Raw genomic sequence first — 14377 nt, forward strand, 5'->3', positions numbered from 1 at the left:
GTCACAGCTGAGCTTTCATTAAGATACTATTACTCAGAAGCTTTGCTGTTCATGTAACATATTCTCTCAATTTGAGATATTTTTAATGACCATTATTGTGAATTTTTAAAATTTCAGAGCATCACTCCTCCATGATTCGTGCTGCATGGCATTAATGCTATCTCTTCCTAAGACTTATTTGTCCATAGTGTAGAGTGCTACCATAGACCCTCTTGCTCAGCACTTGCTTAGATTGAAAGAACTTTTGTTTCCCTTGATCTTTATTCATAAATCAGCTCCTTTGGTCATTTAATCATACACCTATTTCCTAATTTCCTTCTAGACCCTCTTTGTCACTTGAGCACTAAGGTATGAAAACTAGATGGAACTCCCGAGTGTCATTAGAACAGAATATTTCCTAACTCTGGGAGGCAATGTGTGTGAGAACATATCTCCAGATTATATGAATCAGAATAAAGCATCAAGTTCAAAAGAACATATTAAATGACAAAAATATACTTTTCAGAAGAAATTCTGGAGACCTTAAAAGAAGATAATGATGGGATACCAACGAATGTACAAAAGAAGCGGGGATGAGGGGCTTTCAGCTATTAGGGCAATTTTCCAGCTGGTCGCTGTGAACAGTTTCTGTCGGCAACCCTGGACTTGCCTGCATTTTCTGCAGAGGGACAGTTGTATTAAAGAGAGCATTGCAAATGCTGGCCTGACTGTGCGAATGCAGACCTGTACTCATGTGTATGTGCATATGCCCATGCATGGGAGAGTGTGCATGATCTGTGTAAATCTACACACAGAAAAAGAAAAAACAATTGAAGTGATATTCCTAGGTATGATAAAACCATTTAAAATTTACTTTTAATTTAGTCAAATATTGAGGGAAATGGTTCTTAAGATATACTGTCATTAGAAAATTATTGACATAAGCTGAAATGTCTATGACTAAAAGCTCTGTTGGTCAAGGTAAAATGTCAGTTTCTGACTGAGAAGGAAACTGTATATTCAAATTCCACTCATTATAGATGGAGACAAGCATGTGTAAATACTGCACGCTGAAGTCCTGAGCAGCAAGGTCCTGTGGGAGACATGGTTCTTCAGACTAAGCAGACCATTTCTCCCCTCTCCACAGTTCCTTTCTTTGTAGTTTTTGGGGAGAGAAAGACAGCAGGAACTGTTAAGTTGACCCAAAGGAAACTGCAGTCTTAAAAAGTCAGATAGTCAAATATCAGGAATTTCATATGGTTCAACTGAGTAATTTATTAAAAAATGTCAGCTCCACGCTCATCAATAGCAAGGCAGAGGAACAGAGGGTAAATGCTAAACAAGCAAAAAGCTGCTAGACAGTTGCAAACTTTTTACAGAGGTTTTTTGATGGATCTGAAACTGAGATCCAGTCATCCTCTTACTTCATAGGTAGGAGGAAACATAAAAATGACTGCAATGAAAATACTGGTTTTGCTTTTCAGAATATTTAAGTACTAGTAGCCTTGTGCATGAATCCGTCTGCCAGTAGCTCTCTGCAGGGCCTGGCCGCTCCATGCCTGCTGCCCAGAGGCTCATTTGCGGCCAGGTGCGGAATGCTTGCCTTGTTGCCGGGGCGAGGAAGCAAGCATTCCGCCAGGCCACTCACGCTGCCCGTTCTCAGCGGCTGTCCCCCCCAGGACTGGGGGACTCCGGTGGGGCTGAGAGGACTGGGCGTTGCCATCTTGTGGCTATGGGAGCCCCATCTTTGTGATGGAGTGATGACTAATTTGCATATTACCCTTTTATTAGATAGGATAATTTTTAACATCTGAGGATAAATGGAAAAGTATAAGTAAACTATCAGTATATTCGTTTCCTTAAAAAACTGCCCTGTACTCCTTTGAAGCTCAGCGTTCCTGACTAATGCTCCACATTTAAGTTATAATGAGGTTGGCGGAAGCAGTGGCATGAACAGGCAATGCTGAATCCCCACTTTTTGTGGCAGGCCCAGCCTCTGATTTCCCATTTCTTCCTTTCAGGGCAGGTGTGTCTGGCTCTACAGGTTGGTGCAGTTTCCCCATATTCTCAGGATCAATCCTGATCTGAGGCTGGAGGTAAGTTGCTAAACCCACTTGTTGATTCTAAAGTCTGAAGGTCCAAATCTGAAGCAGGACCCGGTTTTGATACCTGTGCTCATGCCTTTTTCATGGGACCTACTCATTATTATTGGCTCCAGGTCCCCTAGCTTGGCATCTGCCTTGGTCTTTGTTCCTAAATGCCTCACTTGCTGCCATGACTAGAATTTGGGGCCTTGCTAGGACTTATTTGTGTTCCTACTTTATTCTCACCAGCCCCTTTCCATGATGAGACCTCCTAATCAACCCCAACCTAGGAAGCAGGGGTCCATTTCCCAGATATTATCTGGTCAGTCTGCCATGTGCTTCTCACCCTGAATTATTCTCTATTACTGCACTTTCCCCACTAATTGGGAGCCCTTCCTTCTTCTTGGATTCTTCTAATCTGGCCAAACCCCCCTGACACAGGATTCTGCACATACAACTATATTATCATCTTGTATCAATAATGTGTCCATTTTCTGATACCCAAGCAACAAGTTTGGTTCCTACTTCCCTCTAACTGCCCCACTCTACTGAAAATAATGGGCTATGTCTGTCAAATCCTAAGAGATGGACAGTTTGGACCCAGAGGTTATAACTCAGTTGTCACAACATACCTAATGCTAACTTCCCAATCAGTTTGCAGTTACCTTCAGGGTGATCAGGAGGGACCTGGGCACCAAGTCCCAGGCCAATCCTTCCAGCCTGAGCAGCCCCTTCGGGGTCAAATCCTTTCTTGTTCCCAAGTACTGATTAACATTTTTCTTTCTGTGACATGACTTCAGAAGTTTAGGAAGCATTACAAATTTAATCAGAATGGCAACAATGAAATAGTCCCTTGAGTGCTTCAAAATATAAATAGTCCCTTGAGTGCTTCATAATATAAATAAATAAAAATAAAAACACAGAGGTTGGTGGGATTTCAGGAAGAATGTCAAGTCGTTGACAACCTTTCTCCTCATCCTGAAAAGTGAAATCGCCCAAAATAGGCAAGTGGCCTCCAGAAGGAGCCCTGATCTAGAATAGGTCCTCATACAGCCTGAAATTGGGAGTGTAGTTAGACTCTGAGTTCTTCTCTGATGCAACTAACTCACCCTTGATGAAGCCTATTGTATTTTAGTCACAATTTTTTTATGACTAAAATATAAAATACAACTAAATAGCTAAAAACAGCCGAAACTGGTTTAGCTCAGTGGATAGAGTGTTGGCCTGCGGACCGAAAGGTCCCAGGTTCGATTCTGGTCAAGGGTATGTACCTTGGTTGCGGCCACATCCCCAGTAGGGGGTGTGCAAGAGGCAGCTGGTTGATGTTTCTCTCTCATCGATGCTTCTAACTCTCTATCCCTCTCTCTTCCTCTCTGTAAAAAATCAATAAAATATATTTTTTAAAATAGCTAAAAACAACCTGATTTAAAAAACAGGCAAAAGACCTAAATAGTCATTTCTCCTAATTTTTTTCCCTTATAAGACCTACACAAGATGACATAGAAGAGAAGGCTCATATCTTAACCTCCCAGAAATAATGGCAGCGAGGAAGCACTGAATGGCTGGCTCCTTCAGATCATAAGAGAGGGTGCTGAAACTTCATAAAGAAAGGGGTTTGGCAAGAAAATGGGAGGAAACAAGATAAATAAATACTGCCTGCCTTGCACTTTGGCTTTGGACCCTGATGATGGCAAGAGCCTCATCCTGCTAGCAACTGCCCACATCATACCTGTTCCATAAGGAAAGCAACTCGCCTCCATCCTACCTCATGTTGGTTCCAAGTGGACTGAATACTGTTTATTCTCATTGCCATTGAAATGTATAAATATAAGTCACTCCATTTCAGTCAATATGTGGTGTTCTAAACTCACACAGTATGAGAATGTTAAACACTTTTTATTCTTAGGAAATACTGATTTCTTGGTCAAATAGTATTAAACGGCATGATAAATACTGAAATGCAGATTATTGCAATTATAGAATACCTATAGTACTTTTCACATGTGACTTAAGTTGTTGCTGATTTTAAATGATTAAGAGAAAATACGCATGGTCCATGTTGGAATATAGACCAGGAAGGAAGAAGCATCATAGCATTTTAATATCTATTGAGGATGTAACACAATTTTATCATATTTTTTTCATAAATATGGGCACAATCCAAATGTTATATATCCTATATAATAAAAGGCTAATATGCAAATTGACCGAACGGCAGAAAGACCCGTTGCTATGACACACACTGACCACCAAGGGGCAGATGCTCAATGCAGGAGCTGCCCCCTCATGGTCAGTGCGCTCCCACAGGGGGAGTGCCACTCAGCCAGTCAGGCTCAGGGCTGGTGAGCACAATGGCAGTGGCGGGAGCCTCTCCCCCCTCCGTGGAAGTACTAAGGATGTCCGACTGCCAGCTTAGGCCTGGGGAGTGGGCCTAAACCTTCAGTCAGAAATTCCCCGAGGGCTCCCAGACTGCAAGGGGGCACAGGCCAGGCTGAGGGACTCCCCTGAGTGCATGAATTTCATGCACCGGGCCTCTAGTAAGATTATAAGTTTCAGGGTCAACCACTAATTCCTGTGAGTTTAAAATGAGATTACCCAAGGTTTCCTTTTATCCATACTTTTGCCAACCCTTATTTACTTATTTTTTAACTAGAGGACTGATACATGAAATTCGTGCAAGGGGCTCAGCCCTCTCAGCCACGGCTGCCTCGGCCCTCGCAGCCCCGGCTTCATCCAGAAGGTTGTCCGGAATGTTGTCCGGACAGTCATTCTGCTGTCTGGTCTAATTAGCATATTAGCTCTTTATTATATAGGATAATAGCCATCCTAACAGGTGTAAGGTGGTATCTCATTTTGGTTTTAATTTGCATTTCCCTGATAATTAGTGATGTTGAGCACCTTTAAAACTACCTGATGGCCTTTTGTATGTATTTTTTGGAGAAATGACTATTTAGGTCTTTTGCCTGTTTTCTAAATCAGGTTGTTTTTAGCTATTGGGTTGTGTAAGTTCTTTATATATTTTGGATATTAAGCCATTATCAGATGTATGGTTTGTATATATTTTCTCCCATTTAGTAGGGTGTCTTTTCATCTTGATGGTTTCCTTTGCTGTGAGAAGGTTTTTAGTTTGATGTAGTCCTACTTACTTATTTTTGCTTTTGTTGCCTTTGTTTTTAGTATCATAGTAAAAAAAGTCATTGTCAAGGAGTTTTTTTCCATTAGCTTTCTTCTAGGGGTTTTATAATTTAAGATCTTACATTTAAGTTTTTAATTCATTTTAAAAATCCTCATCCAAAGATATGTTTATTGATTTTAAAGGGAGGAAAGTAGAAAGGAACATCAATATGAGAGAGAAACTTTGATCAGTTGCTTCGTGTACACTCCCTGACCAGGGATTGAACCTGCAACCTAGGTATGTGTTCTGATCGGGAATCAAACTCACAACTTTTTGGGCTTAAAGGATGACACCCCAACCAACTGAGTGACCCAGCCAGGGCAGTCTTTAATTCATTTTGAGTTGATTTTTTGGTATGGTGTAAGATAAGAGTCCAGTTTCATTTGCATATGGATATCCACTTTTCACAGTACCATTTATTGATGACACTATCTTTTCCCCTTGTTTATTCTTGGCACCCTTGTCAAAGATCAATTAACTGTATATACAAGGATCCATTTTTAGAATTTGTTCTGTTCCATTGGTCTACATGTCTATCTTTATGCCAATGGCATATTATTTTGATTACTATACCTCTGCAATATAATTTGACATCAGGAAGTGTGATGTCTCCAGCTTTATTATTCTTGCTGAAGATTGTGTATCCATAACAAGTTATTGTGGCTATAGCCATTTTTAAACATTTTAACTTTTAACTTTTTTGCTGAGGTGACTGATAAATTACCATTACAGTATTAGAGTATTCTGAATTTGAATATATACTTTCTATTAGCAGTGAATTTTATACTTTCATATGTTTTCATGTTGCTAATGCCAATATCAAGATAACATAGGTGCTAAAAATACCTTACAAGAATTGGAAAGCTGCCATAATAAAAATGCTTCATGACCGGCCAGTGTGGCTCAATGGCTGAGCATCAACCTATGAACAATGAGGTTATGGTTTGATTCCTGGTCAGTGCACATGCCTGGGTTGTGGACCAGGTCCCCACTGTGGGGTGTGCAGGAGGCAGCTGATCAATGATTCTCTCTCATCACTGCTGTTTCTCTCTTTCTCTCTCTCCCCCTTCCTTGAAACAATGAAAAATAAAAACAACAACCAGCCCAAGATATACAAGGAGGAAGAAAACATAGGGAATGCACCACTGTGTTGTTACTCGGGTCTTGAAGTCTCTAACTGGTCTACTTCCTCCTCTCTACTTTTCAGAGCCTTCATATATTTATTTTATATATAATGTCTAGGTATTAGTGGAAATAAATGAATAAAAATATTATACTCCATTGTTCTGGAAGTAGAAGGCCCTAAAGATCCTTTTAAAAGCTCCTCCAGGACAATAAACCTTTCTTTACTCCTCTTTTAAAAGAGGAATTATTTTTCTACTCAACTAAAGCACCCAGGGAATCCTGAAGTAGTAAAAGATACTTTCAACAGGGCAAACTGAGTTTCAGTGCCCCTTCTACCACCAACCCTCACCTCTGCAGATCTTGGCTTCCTCATAGGTAACATGAAGAATAGCATTCCACTCACTGGGTCAATGTAAAAATTGCATTGAATGCAGAATGCGAATACAATACCTGGCTTATGTGCATTCAATAAAGGCTATTTCTTTCCAACCCTAATTTATCCCTCTATAATTCATAATACTGTTAGTTACAGGAATTCGATTTTCACACTGTAGATGCATTTCAGAAAAAGGAGGCATTATTCCCGCCCCCCTCTTCTACTTGTTACAAATGTATGTTCTTAGAACCAAGTTGAAATTCTTTTGCATGGCATTCAAAGAAAGACCCTCTTGATCTGACCCAGCCACCTTTCTAAGCCATCTCCATCTTCATGACCTAAGCTCTGGTTACATCAGAATAATCAATGCTCCTTAGATTTGAAACACACTTTCCAAATTTTATGATTATTTACCTCATCATACTGTTATCTATCTATCTATCTATCTATCTATCTATCTATCTATCTATCTAAAAGCCTAAGTGTCCATCTGACCATCCGACCGGTAGCTATGACATGCACTGACCACCAGGGGGAAAATGCTCAACACAGGAGGAGCTGCTGTGAAGTGCACTGGCATTTAAAAAGAAACAGCACCGCAGACCTGGCACCATCAAACCAACACTCAGCTTCCCCCATGTGGGACACAGGCCCCGCCACCACCCCTGAGCAACACCCCACCAAATCGCAGCCAATACTGCTGAGACCCCATGGCTCAAAATGCGGCCCACAGCCCAACCCAGCCCAGAAACAGTCGCTGTGGGCACCGGGTAATGACGTCATGTAGCAACTCCTGGCTTCCTCTCCCTAGCGACTAGCCTCCTTGGAATTTCTTTAGCTCAGGAACCCAACTTGCTTTATAGCCAGGGGTGAACATTTTACACTTTAATCAAATGTTTGTGAAGCATTTTCCCATGCCTCATCTCATTTGATCCTCACAGAAGTCCTTAGAGTAGGTAGATAGGAGACTCAGTAGAATCCTATTTTTCTTTTCATTAGCCAGAAAACAGATTTAGAAAGTTTAGAAACTTGACCCAACTGAAAAGAAGTAAGAAATGCTGGAACTTGAAAGTGATTTCAGGTTTTCTCACTGTGCAGAATATAATCAAACACTGCTGGAGTTAAATATTTTACCCTTTGTTCTCCCTGCGTGATCTACAATAATAATCTGCTTCATGTTGATATTTACTGCTGTGTTGCTGACAATTACCTGAAAGAGAAGTTGGGGTGCTTCACTGGGCTGGAAAAAGTTTAGCTAAATGAGAAAGCAGGTCTACTTAAGCAAGTTTATTCTGTATACTAGTATGTAAAAGGCCAAGTTGACTCTCACATGCACAATACATATAAAGCTCTTGCTCGCGCCAATTACATGTGTGTGTTTCGATCTGTCATTGTTGATCGTGAATTTGGTTGACACATCTATTATATATAAAAGGCAAATAGTGATATTAAAATATTTTCTTCTAATTAATTTCCTTTCAATGTGCACAAATCAGTGCACCAGGACACTAGTTTGTATATACCCATCTTGTATACTATATGTTTCCTGAAATCAGAGGCCATAATTGTTCATATCAGTGTGAACTGAAAAAAAATTGGGGCTACCTTATTATCCAGCACCTCAGTAGCATATCAGTTTCTAAAGAAATAACAGTCATCTACACTAATAAAAGAGAAAAATGCTAATTGACCGTACCTTCGCTACGCCCACAGCCAATCAGAGCAAGTATGCAAAATAACCCAACAAATATGGCAGGTTAATTTGCATACACAGGCGCTGAGTGGCCTGGGTCCCGGGAACATCCTCCAGACCCATGCTGCTCCTAGCCTGTAGGCCCGTGTTTAGGCCCTGAGCCTCAGGGGTCCCAGAACGCCCCCTGGCCTCTCGGAGCCTATGAGTGCAGGTGCCAAGCGGCTGGGGGCGGGGCGGGAACGTCACTGTGTCACCATAGTTCCCGCCCCACCTGCAGACGCTTGTGAATGCTCCAGCACCAAGTGGTGGTTTGGGTCCACGCCCCCAGCCTGGGGTCTCAGGCTGGCAGTGGTGCGCGGACCCACATGGTGATTGGGCCCCCACCCCAGCCTCGGGTCTCAGGCATATAACCCAGAAAAAAAGACTTGAATATCGCAATCAGCACAAAAGTTTCTCTCAATCTCTTATCTCACTACCTTAATCAATGTCCCCAAACTCAGCCTAGTGGGATTTTCTCTTTCCAGGGCCTCCTTTTCACTATCCCAGATTGAATCCTTCCTCCTAGAAGCTGCCTCTAACTTTGCAGAAAGATTAGTTTAGCCTTTTCCACTTTTTGTCATCTCTACCCATTGTCCAGATGAAACAACAAAGACCCAACTGCAGAGGTGGAGAACCTGCCCCTTCCTGGAGAAGATTTAGCTTCGATCACAATTTAGTCTACTAGCTCCTGATGTGGTTTTCAAAATATTCATAAATTTGAAACTGATAAAGACTAGAGTGCATGCCAAGAATATGAACCCTGTTGGCACAGAAATAGTAAAGAATTAAATGCATTTTCTATTTATCTTTATTTCATTGGAGTCATTTCATTACTGTCTGTTCTAATACCAAAAAGTCAAGTCCAACGTATGGCATTTACTTGGTAGGCATTAGAAAATACCCCTTAATTGAGTGTGTACAAAATGTTATCTGAACTTTTCTGTAATAGGTAGTATTTTCAGTAAACTGGGCAGGGAAGAAAAAATGCATTATGAGTAAAGGTTGAAGTTTGTGTGTTCTGTGTGTGTGTGTGTGTATGTGTGTGTGTACTCTTTCCTCTAAAGTATTTTAGTGCATGGTTACTAGAAACTTCGAAGGTATAAATTATTCTGAAGGAATGTTATATATAGTATACTGAGTAGAAAACTAATGGCCTTTAAAATTTTATGCTGAAACAAGCTTAGTGTACTAAGTAAGTAATTTATGTAACCTATGCATGGAGAGGATCTGATGAATAGAATCTGCAGTTTAAAATTTTCAAATAGAGTACTACCTAAATAGTTAACATTAAGCAGTAAATTAAACAAAGTAATTAACATGCTATATTATTAACACAATGAAAACAAAATTACAGCAATAAGTCTGTATTTCTATTATGACAATGAACATTTTTGCAACTATGTACAAACTGTTTTCACCATTTTCATTTTAATATTTCGGTTAAGTGGTATGAACACGTCAGAGATGATTTTATAGCTTAAATTGGCAAGTGCATTCTCATTTGGAATATTCTAGTGTGAAATACACTTAATTTCTGCAAAGGCCTTTACAGTACATTTTCCTCTTTTTATAAATCAGCATTGTTTTAAGATAAAATTTTACTGAGAAGTATTTTTTCTGGACAGTTGTCCATAGAGCACCTGGAGAGTAACTGAAGTAAAAAATGCTCCAAGCATAATTTTTAAAATCATCCATAGGCTAAAGGTATACATTTTGGCTATAGATCATAATGAAATAAATCCATCTTTTGGATGGCTTTAAATTCAATATACTTAATTTCAATAAAATTGCAAAATTTATCTGGATATGCATGAAGATATGTTTAGATACTTATATATTAATATATCCCCACAAACATCTAACTTTTGTGTTAAATGCTAATGTTGACTTAATGTCAACAGGGCATTTAGATGTTGTTTGGGATGTTCTTTCTTAAAGTGATAAATTCATAGTCAACTCAAGGAACCTATGGGCTCAGATTAGGAGTACAGTCTTGTGATGGAAAAAGCAAAATCAAACCAGCCCAGGTCAGACAATAAAGCATCCTTCAGCTGCCTGAGCTATGTAGTCCCAAACACTAATAGACAAAGAGGTCTTAAGACATCCTACAGTCCCTTCTTCCCCACCAAGCGATATGCTAGGGAGGGTTTTTTGTTTTGTTTTGTTTTTTGGCAATACTATAAAAATATACATTTAGATAAGAGGTGGCCTTTTATAAGTTTACAGTACTCAAATAAAAATTCATCTGCAGGCTCAAATATGTATAGGCAGACTTCCTGTTAAAGAAGTTGATTGTTAATTCTCTACCCTCTAACTTAGTTAACAAACCAAAGGCTATGTACTGCAATTTAGTGTGTGTAAAGCAATTTTGTCCTAATTAGAAAAAAGAACCAACAATAGGAATCCTTCATTATATTTTGAAGGGAGCTGCTTAAAAACAGGTTTTCCTTTGTTTTGTTTTTTAAATAAATAACCCTGAAATATTAAAGATGGCAGCATCAGGGTAATTGTGGATAAAAACAAATATCTCTTTCAAGAAAATATCATCAAACTATTTTTCTTACCATAAACTCTTCTAGAACATTATTCAAGTCATTTGCTTTAAATAATTGTTGAGAATCAACAGGTAAAATACTTTATAAAAGTTGATTGGGTTATCTAAAATATACACATGAAAATGTTTATTCTGCTAAATTTAGGTAGTAAAATTATTTTTAAAATTAAAGAGAGATGTCATCAAAACACAATTTAATTAGTCTAATATTCATAACTAGAGGCCCGGTGCACAAAATACATGCACGGGTAGGGTCCCTAGGCCTGGCCGGCAATCAGGGCCTATTGGGGCCTTCTGGCTGCCGGCCTGGGCCTCCCTTCCCCAGTTGCCAGCTGCTGGCTGGGGCCTTCCTTCATTCCGTGCCACCCCCTAGTGGTCAGCACATCTCATAGTGAGTGATCAAACTCCCCATCTCCTGGTTGAACTCCAGAGGGGACACTTTGCATATTAGCCTTTTATATAGATAGATATATATATAGATATTACTAATAACACGTTTTGCTTCTATAGTTTTTACTCTTACAACCCTAATTTAAGGTCTTTTTTATGTTAAATCATTCAGTTGTCACAATATCCTTATGAAATAGGGATTATTATAATTTGCATTTGACTGAGGCACAGAGAGGTTAAATAAGCCAATCAGGGTCACATAGTTAAGAAGATGTAAAGATGGAACTGAAATCCAGGTAGCCTAACATTGGGGTCCAGGCTTTTAAGTACTATGCCAAACTGACTCTGTATTTTCTTTAAATACATTAGAGAAAATAAAAACAATGAAACACTTGGCATAATGCCTTGCACACACTAGGTACTTTGCCAAATGGATATTGAAGATATTGGTATATTTATATAACCCCTTTGGCATTGATTGCATAGAAAGAACAAGCAGGGAAATTAGAATACTTTGAAATAATTTAAGCCGCTTAATGTTTTTGAATTTCATTCTGAAATTTACCGAGTTGCTATAAAAATAGAACAAGGTAAAGAGGGATTCTTTAGAAACAAAGGCACATTCTCTGTATGGAATGAAATGTAATATGAAGAACTGGCCATCTGGATAATTTTTTTTATTGGGACAAGCTGTAATTTATAAAACCCTGAGAAAGAACATGAAAATAGAGGATAGTCTTGACTTTGTACCAGAAAAATATTTCAAAGCTCCATCCTAGCATGTTTTTAAATGAGAATTTAAACATTTGATACCCACACATACACACACTAAGGTGGTATCGGCATGGTCAAATGCACCATTCCACCTAACCCTGCTCCACAAGCATCCAAATAGTGTCCTGTTTTAGTGGAGGCCAGGAGTAGGAGGAAAAGACTACTGTCTTTTAATTCCATTCACAGATATTTACAGAATGTGACTACACACAGCTATATGGGCACTATGACAACCCAAAGTATAGCAAAGACACCACCTCAATAGTCTTTATCTCAAAGATCAAAAACCAAACAAATTAAAAATCTAAAAGGCAAAAACAGTGAATGTTGTGGTTTATTGTTATTATGTATATAGTTAATAATGATGTAATCATAACAATTGGAACATTAACTTATTAAACATTAATATGTAACCAGGCATTATGATAAGTGCATATCACATTATATGTATTATTTCAAAATGTAAATAAAATCTGGAAAGGGAATGTTTTCAGGAAACTGTTTTTGCTGTTGCTATTATTATTTATTAAATTAGGACTCAGGACGGTACAGAGGCAGGTTCTTGAAAGAGGACTGGCCTCAATCAGTCCCAGGGGTGTGGACAGAGACAAAAGATCATTAGGAGAAGAACAATTGGCTGGAAGGCAAGACTGTGGGCAACACTTGCTCATGATTGGGGTGTGTGTGTGTGTGTGTGTGTGTGCGCGCGCGCGCGGGGAAGGATCCAAATGTCTGGCTCAGAATTTCAACTAATCAGAAATGCAGTAGAGAAAGGTCTGGAAGGTCACTGTAGCACCTCAGGCCTGAGGGCCAGCAGAAGCAGCATCTGGACAGCAGGCATGAGGGTCTGGATAAGAGTAGCAGCAACAGAGGAGTTCCTCCCTATACTTTTCTATGAAAAGTAATCAGTGGGACTTAAAGACTCACTAAGCTCAGGAATTGTTAAGGAAAACACTGAAATCTAAACTTGTAAGTGTAGTGATAAAGCTGGGTAAGGTAGGGTTGCTGATGAAGGGGTAAGAAAGTAGTTTGTTTCTAACATTGTAAACCGCAGGCCTAGCAGTACAACTCTGGATGCATTCCGCAGGTGAGCGGAAACAGCCACCACGGAGTGAGAAGTCGGAAGGAAGATGACCTTTAGGGAGCCACCAGCAGACCCCTGTGGCTGAAGCTGAGGACGGATGCATTCTCTGAGTCTCAGCCTGCACGCACACTGCTGCTGCTTACATTTCATGCATCTGTTAATGTTCTCTGAAAATCTTAATGTTGCCTGGAAATCTCCAGAGGTTTTGCCTACACTGCCCACTTCACTGTGTTTACTTCACCCAGTAACAAATTCTTTTGAGTCACTATTTAACCACTGACCCCCACCCCACCCTCCCCCCTGTAAATAATCTCAGGACCCGACCAAGGAAAGGACATGGTGTGATAGGCTTCCCACCCTTTACCTCACTCATCGGACACTCGTGGACTTCTGGTCTGAGCAGGAAGACACTCAGCACTCCTGCAATGCCACTTGCTCTGCCATGAACAACAGGAGTACCATGTGTGGCGGTCCCTGGCCTCCCGTTGTAACAGGATGGGGACATATTTCCTTTAGGTTAAAATGGCACAAGGGTATGTGCTTTAGTAATAAAGAACACTCTTTGTACAAGAAAGACATCACTGGCCTGGTTGGGGGAGATTCCAGGAAGGAGGGAGGACTTGGGTGTGGCACTGAGGGTAACTAATATTCAAAAAGGTAGAAAAAGTTGCTTTTGTCTTGAATTTTATCAATTGCCATTAAAAAAAAAACTTGCTTGTTCAAAATGGTTTCAATAGAAATGTTCCAGTTGTACATTTTTTGTTGGCAAATCCATCTAGATAAGCTGGCATTTTAAGCTTCTAGATGTGTTAGTTTTGCAGTCTAAGAAAGCTGAACGAGTCTAATTTGCAGGAGCATGGATTATTCAGGTCCATAAATGGCTCCTGGTGTGATTTATGGAACTGGATTTCTCAGCTGGAGTCACCGACTGGGAGTCCATGCTTGAGAATTAGTTGAAGCTGAGTCTCAGGGCAGATGGGTTTTTCTAGAACGTGGGAGTGTGCAGTGCTGGCTGCTTCCCTTCCCTCCCTCTGCACCTTCTGAGCCTCCTTATTTATTGTACAGAGAGGCTTTCAAGGGACTGAGTCTGCGTCCGTGGAGAGA

The 14377-nt window shown here is 40.0% G+C and overlaps 1 protein-coding gene and 1 long non-coding RNA gene across 5 annotated transcripts in view; one reads left to right on the forward strand and one right to left on the reverse strand.

Annotated features, from left to right (window-relative positions):
- The window catches only part of L3MBTL4 (L3MBTL histone methyl-lysine binding protein 4), a 323126-nt gene that overhangs the window by 101104 nt on the left and 207645 nt on the right, over window positions 1-14377 (reverse strand). The gene's annotated exons all lie outside the window — the stretch shown is intronic.
- Window positions 1654-9276, forward strand: LOC114230012 (uncharacterized). Its single transcript, XR_003615844.2, has 3 exons — window positions 1654-1673; window positions 2001-2075; window positions 9070-9276. It is a non-coding gene; the product is annotated as an uncharacterized LOC114230012 (long non-coding RNA).

The sequence above is a fragment of the Eptesicus fuscus genome, chromosome 12 (genome assembly GCF_027574615.1).
Source record: "Eptesicus fuscus isolate TK198812 chromosome 12, DD_ASM_mEF_20220401, whole genome shotgun sequence".
NCBI lineage: Eukaryota > Metazoa > Chordata > Mammalia > Chiroptera > Vespertilionidae > Eptesicus > Eptesicus fuscus.